A 6000-nucleotide genomic window follows, 5' to 3' on the forward strand; every position below is an offset into this window, starting at 1 on the left:
TTCCTGATATTGACACCTTTGCTACCTGGTATGTTTTCTGTCTAATAGTGGGAATGAGCCTTTGGAAACCAGGGAATGTAGGTCCAGTGGCTTAACACTTAGCATGCTCAAGGCCCTAGTTTTAAATTTCAAACTACAAAAAAAAAAAAAAAAAAAAAAAAGTTTTTTTTTTTTGCTGGGGGGGGGGGAGGCTAAGCCTTCAATAACTCGATAACTCCCACATCTGTAAACTACAGTCCAGCCAGATGTAATGATGCTGCCTGTAATCCCAACTACTCAGGGGGCTAAGGCAGGTAAGCAATAAAGCTTGCTTAGCATGGATGAGGTTGGGTGTGCTGTGAGACACCATCATCTGTCCCTGTACCAACAGATGCCTTTCTGCTACATTTTCCCCATGACTATGTGCTTCAGCCATATAACCTCCTGTTGGCCCCTCCAATACACTAAACACACGGCTGCCACTGGCTTCTACAGTCACCACTCTCTGCACCTACAGCACATTGATCTCTAAAGGTCGGCAAGGCTTATCCCTTACTCCATTCCATCTCTGCTCTGGGTCTCCTTTCTAAAGAAGCTAAGACACTCCAACTTCCAACTAAGCAGTCCCACTGTTTCTATACTCTACCCCTCAGAAGCACACATCAATAGCAGGCATATGGCTACTTATTTGTTAATCTGTTATCTGTCTTCTAGCAGGGTCCTTGAGGCCTGCATACTTTTCCTGGTTTGGGTTCTTTTTTTTTTGTTTTTCACAGCACCAATTCCTAGTGCAATGAACAAAAAATAACTAGTACACCAAAGACACTCCAAAATTACTGGAAGGAAGGGGAACTTTAGTGGACCTCACAGACCAACACAGGCATTTAGAAAAGAAATTTCGGACAGTGCTTGAGGTTCTCCTGGTAGTCAGCAACTATGTGTTGGGGAATTAATCTACCATTTGACTGCAGCGGTGGAGTGAGTGTAAAGTGGTCTGAAGTGGATGACTGGGCAAAGTGCATGTGGTGTGACACAAGCTTGAGGATTTGAGTTTGGATCCTCGTACCCAGGCATACAGCTGCGCAGGGCAGGATGGCCATTCACTGGTATCAGTCTGACCCCAGCACTGAGGGAGGGATGTGGCTCAATGGTACTATAGTTGCCTAACAAAGCCTTGGAGTCTCTCCCAAGTAGAAGGAAGGAGGAGGAAGAGGAAAGAGAAAAAGGTCAGTGGCTGGCAAATACTGCGAGACTTCATTTCACACACACACCTGTCAACAGAGCCCAGGAAACTGAGGCAGGAGGATCTAAAGTTTAAGGCAGGCCTGGAATACACAGCAGAAAACCTGTCTCACTCCCTGCAAAAATAATTAAAATAAAAATTTAAATAAATAAAAATAGGCTGAGGAGACGTCTGGGGGAGGAAAATACAAGAGAGTTTGCTAGCTTTATGTTCTCTTTCAGTAGATGACCAGACCACCTTAAGATGCTCAGTAGGCAGCTGGATACAGGTCAGGGAGAGGGGGCTAGGCTAAAAATAGAAATACAGGCTATTGGTCTAATGCAGGTATTTAAATGGATGAGCTCAGCATAAATTAAAAAAAAAAAATGTCCCAAACAAACGGACAGTGGGAAAGAGTGGTAAAAAGATGCTTGGGTATTTTTATGGAATAAACGAATGTTCTTGGTACGGTTTGGGGTGTGGTGCGCCCAGACAGAACACAAAATGTATCCCCAAACAGAATACCAGCGCTGACCTTTGCTTGTGCTGAAAGCCATCTATGGGGGGGGGGTAGGACTGGGACAGGGTCTACCTTACACCAAGCTGGCTTCAAACTCGCTTTGACAGCGACACCGTGTCCAGCATGCTGTGATTTCTTTCAAAGGGGACTTCGGGGTCTCTTACAGAAGACATCTTAGATGCAAGATACCTAGAGACAGCAGAGCCAACCCGAGTGGCAACCTAGCATCCTGCTGGATTACCAGCAGAGGAGACAAGAGTTGACAGGGCTTCGCCTGGGTTGTCTCTGGAAGGATGCCCCCCCCCCCCAAAGAGCGCAGGCAGGCCGGGTTACGCCTGGCAGCTGTGAGCGCGGGTGGGCGTGGCGATAGCGCACCAGTGGGGAGGACCACACTCGGAAGAGCCTAGTCACAGCACTCGGTGCGGAGTCGCCGCCGGCCGGAGTTCCCAGCCGCCCCAGGAAAGGAAGCGCGAACCTCATGGCTACGAACTTCGGCTGGGGTTCCAACCAGCCTTGGGGGGTCTGCTTCGAGGCCAGGCCCTGAACCCTGGGCCACACGATCATCCGCAGCTCACACTCCTTACCTGCCTCTGCCGCGGGTCTGCCGTCCACACCCGGCTGCTGCACTACGCCGCCGCTTCTCGCGCCGCTCGCCCGCGCTTCCTGATTGGCCCAGGCGCTCAGGTCCCAGAAGCCCCTGCGCGTTGCGCCGCCAAATGAACTTTATGGAGACCTGCAAGAGAGGACACGAACAAGGGCGGGGCTGAGGCGGAGCTTTCTTTGCAAGTTAGTCTAGGGAACTCCACCCTCCTCCCCGCCCCACGTGTTTGGAATTGACAGTACTAAAACACTCATTTCCACAGATCCCCCAGAAGGACAAATCCACACAGTGACTTCCACAGCAGACAGAATCCCTTTCTTCAAGAAGTTCTAAGTCAGACCAGAGAAAGAAAATATAGTAACTTCAGAAGTAATTAGGAAAACTAGGAACTGAAAAGCAAGCGAATTGAAGAAAATAGTTGGATGGCCAGGCAAGGATTCTCCTAGGTGACATTCTCACTAAAAGGTGGAAAATGAAAACATGTTTCGGGGCTTTTAGGGGAAAAGCATATAGTTTGGCAGCCTGAGCAAGCTGGTCTGGGCTGCCCACCCCAACAGGCCAATTACAGAAAAGAGAAACGGTGAGATGCAAAGAAAAGAGATTGCTTCAGTGTGGCCTTTTAGGAAGATGAACAAAACATGCAAGAACCTTTCTGGAGATTCTTAGTCTGGTAGGCAGAAGAAATGTAAAAAACAAATTCAGAAGGAAACCAAGGAACAATTTTGTTGGGAATTTGAGAGAAAAATAACAGAACAGCCAAGTTACAGATCTCAGCAACTGCTGAAGAGAGAACTAGATAAGAGGAAGTTCTGAGTTAGAATTAGAATTCAAAAGGAGTCAGGCAGTGGTGGCACATGCCTTTAATCCCAGCATTTGGGAGGCAGTGGCAGGATTATCTTTGAGGCCAGCCTGGTCTACAAAGTGAGTTACAGAACACCCAGGGCTACACAGAGAAACCTGTCTTAAAAAACCAAAACCAAACTAACCAAACAGACAAAAAAGTAGAATTCAAAAGGAGAGCAAGCTTAGCTCTGAGGATCTGTGTAGCACGAATAATAAAAACCCAGAAAACAGATACTGGTGTTCCAGTTGGAGATCAGAAAAGCAAAGCAACCAACCACTAGACAGTACTTACCTCTACCAAGGCTCAACATGACTGCAGATTGAGCCCCTGAGCTGCTGTCACCTTCTGCCTTATATTTCTCTCTAGGGCTGGGATTAAAGGCATGCACCACCACCGCCTGGCCTCTATGGTTAACGAGTGTGGCTGCTGGGATTAAAGGTGTGTACCACCACTGTCTGGCCTGAATGGCTGACAAGTATGGCTAGCTTTGCACTCTGATCTTCAGGCAAGCTTTATTTGTTAGATCATAAAATATTACCATACTTCCCCTTCTTTGTCTAATATGAAGAAGGTTATAACTAATATAAGAAAAACTATATGCAATAAATAAAATAACCATATATAATATACACAGGTAATAAATACATCAACAATGTCTAATCCATTCACATTTAACAAATTCAGGGAAAATACTCCATTACTTACCCTATCTTGGTGAGTCCAATAGGTTGTACCTAATTCACTTTCTATTCTAATTTGTATTATCAAATTATCTTTTAATGTCTGTCAACCTTTTACACTTTACACCTCTTTTTGTGAGTTTCTTTTCTGAGCCTAGTAAAGAAGAAAAACTATAACTATCCACTATTCGACTTCCTCAGAGACCAGTGAAAGAAATAATATTACCTGAGTAAGCAGAAAGTGCAAGCAAGCGATTTCCAAAGATATGAAAAATGACAAAAACAGCTAGATGCCTGGAGAGCCACCCAAGGTTCTTCTGAAACACCGGGGCATTAGTTTTTGGCCTATAGGCCTAGAATATCTGACAAACATTTCCATGAGGTAGGATTTTTGAAAGACAGACCTGCCTTGTCTTGGCAAGGTTTGGCAGACACACTCTTTTGTGTCCTGCTTGTCCAATTTGAACAGCACACTTCATTAACCATTCTTCAATTGAGGGGCATTTGGTTGCTTCCAAGTTCTTGCTATTACAAATAGTGCTGCTATGAATATAGTTGAACAGATGTCTTTGTTGCACGTATGTGCATTCTTTGGGTATATGCCTAAGAGAGGGATTGCCGGGTCCTGTGGTAAACTAATTCCCATTTTCCTGAGGAACCGCCATACTGATCTCCAAAATGGCTGTATGAGTTTGCACTCCCACCAGCAGTGGAGGAGTGTTCCACTTTCTCCACATCCTCTCCAACATAAGTCATCACTGGTGTTTCTAATTTTAGCCATTCTGGCAGGGGTAAGATGGTATCTCAAAGTTGTTTTGATTTGCATTTCCCTGATAGCTAAGGATGTGGAGCATTTTCTTAAGTGTCTTTCAGCCTTTTTGATTTCCTCCATTGAGAATTCTTTCTTCAGTTCTGTACCCCATTTTTTAATAGGGTTATTTGGTGTTTTGTTGACTAGTTTCTTGAGTTCTTTGTATATTTTGGAGATCAGCCCTTTGTCGGATATAGGATTAGTGAAAATCTTTTCCCAGTCAGTGGGCTGCCGTTTGGTCTTGTCAACTGTGTCCTTTGCTTCTAAGTTTGAAGAGGTCCCATTTATTAATTGTTTCTTTCAGTGTCTGTGCCCCTGGAGTTATGTTCAAGAAGTGGTCTCCTATACCAGTTTGTTCAAGGGTACCTCCTACTTTCTCTTCTAAGAGGTTCAATGTGGCTGGATTGATGTTGAGGTCTTTGATCCATTTGGACTTGAGTTTTGTGCATGGCGACAGACATGGGTCTATCTGCAGTCTTCTACACATCCTCATCCAATTGTGCCAGCACCATTTGTTGAAGATGCTGTCTTTGCCCCATTGTATAATTTTAGCTCTTTTGTCGAAAATCAGGTGTTCATAGGTGCGTGGATTAATATCAGGATTTTCAATTCGATTCCATTGGTCTACCTGTCTATTTTTATGCCAATACCAGGCTGTTTTCAGAACTATAGCTCTGTAGTAGAGCTTAAAGTCAGGAATGGTGATGCCTCCTGAAGTTCTTTTATTGTATAGGGTTGTTTTGGCTATCCTGGGTCTTTTGTTTTTCCGTATAAAGTTGATTATTATCCTTTCAAGGTCGGTGAAGAATTGTGGTGGGATTTTAATGGGGATTGCATTGAATCTGTAGATTGCTTTTGGTAAGATTGCCATTTTTACTATGTTTATCCTACCTAACCAAGAGCATGGGAGGTCTTTCCATTTTCTGGTATCTTCTTTAATTTCTTGCTTTAGAGTCACAAAGTTCTTATTATATAGATCTTTTACTTGTTTGGTAAGCGTTACACCAAGATACTTTATGTTGCTTGTGGCTATTGTAAAGGGTGATGTTTCTCTGATTTCTTTCTCTGCCTCTTTGTCGTCTGAAAAAAATAGGGCTACTGATTTTTTTGAGTTTATCTTGTATCCTGCTAGTTTGCTGAAGGTGTTTATCAGCTGTAGGAGTTCCCTGGTAGAGTTTATTGGGTCGCTTATGTAAACTATCATATCATCTGCAAATAGAGACAGTTTGACTTCTTCCTTTCCAATTTGGATGCCCTTGATCTCCTTTTGTTGTCTTATAGCATTAGCTAGAACTTCTAGTATGATATTGAAGAGATATGGAGAGAGAGGACAGCCTTGTCTT

General features: G+C 44.0%; 1 protein-coding gene across 1 annotated transcript in view; it reads right to left on the minus strand.

The window, feature by feature from the left end:
- Nup93 (nucleoporin 93) overlaps positions 1 to 2445 on the minus strand; it is a 91561-nt gene extending 89116 nt beyond the window's left edge. The window contains exon 1 of the mRNA XM_051201889.1: positions 2306 to 2445. The gene's annotated coding sequence lies outside the window, so the exon portion shown is untranslated. The remainder of the gene's footprint in view (positions 1 to 2305) is intronic.
- Positions 2446 to 6000: the final 3555 nt, after the last annotated feature.

The sequence above is a fragment of the Phodopus roborovskii genome, unplaced genomic scaffold (genome assembly GCF_943737965.1).
Source record: "Phodopus roborovskii unplaced genomic scaffold, PHOROB, whole genome shotgun sequence".
NCBI classification, from domain to species: Eukaryota; Metazoa; Chordata; class Mammalia; order Rodentia; family Cricetidae; genus Phodopus; species Phodopus roborovskii.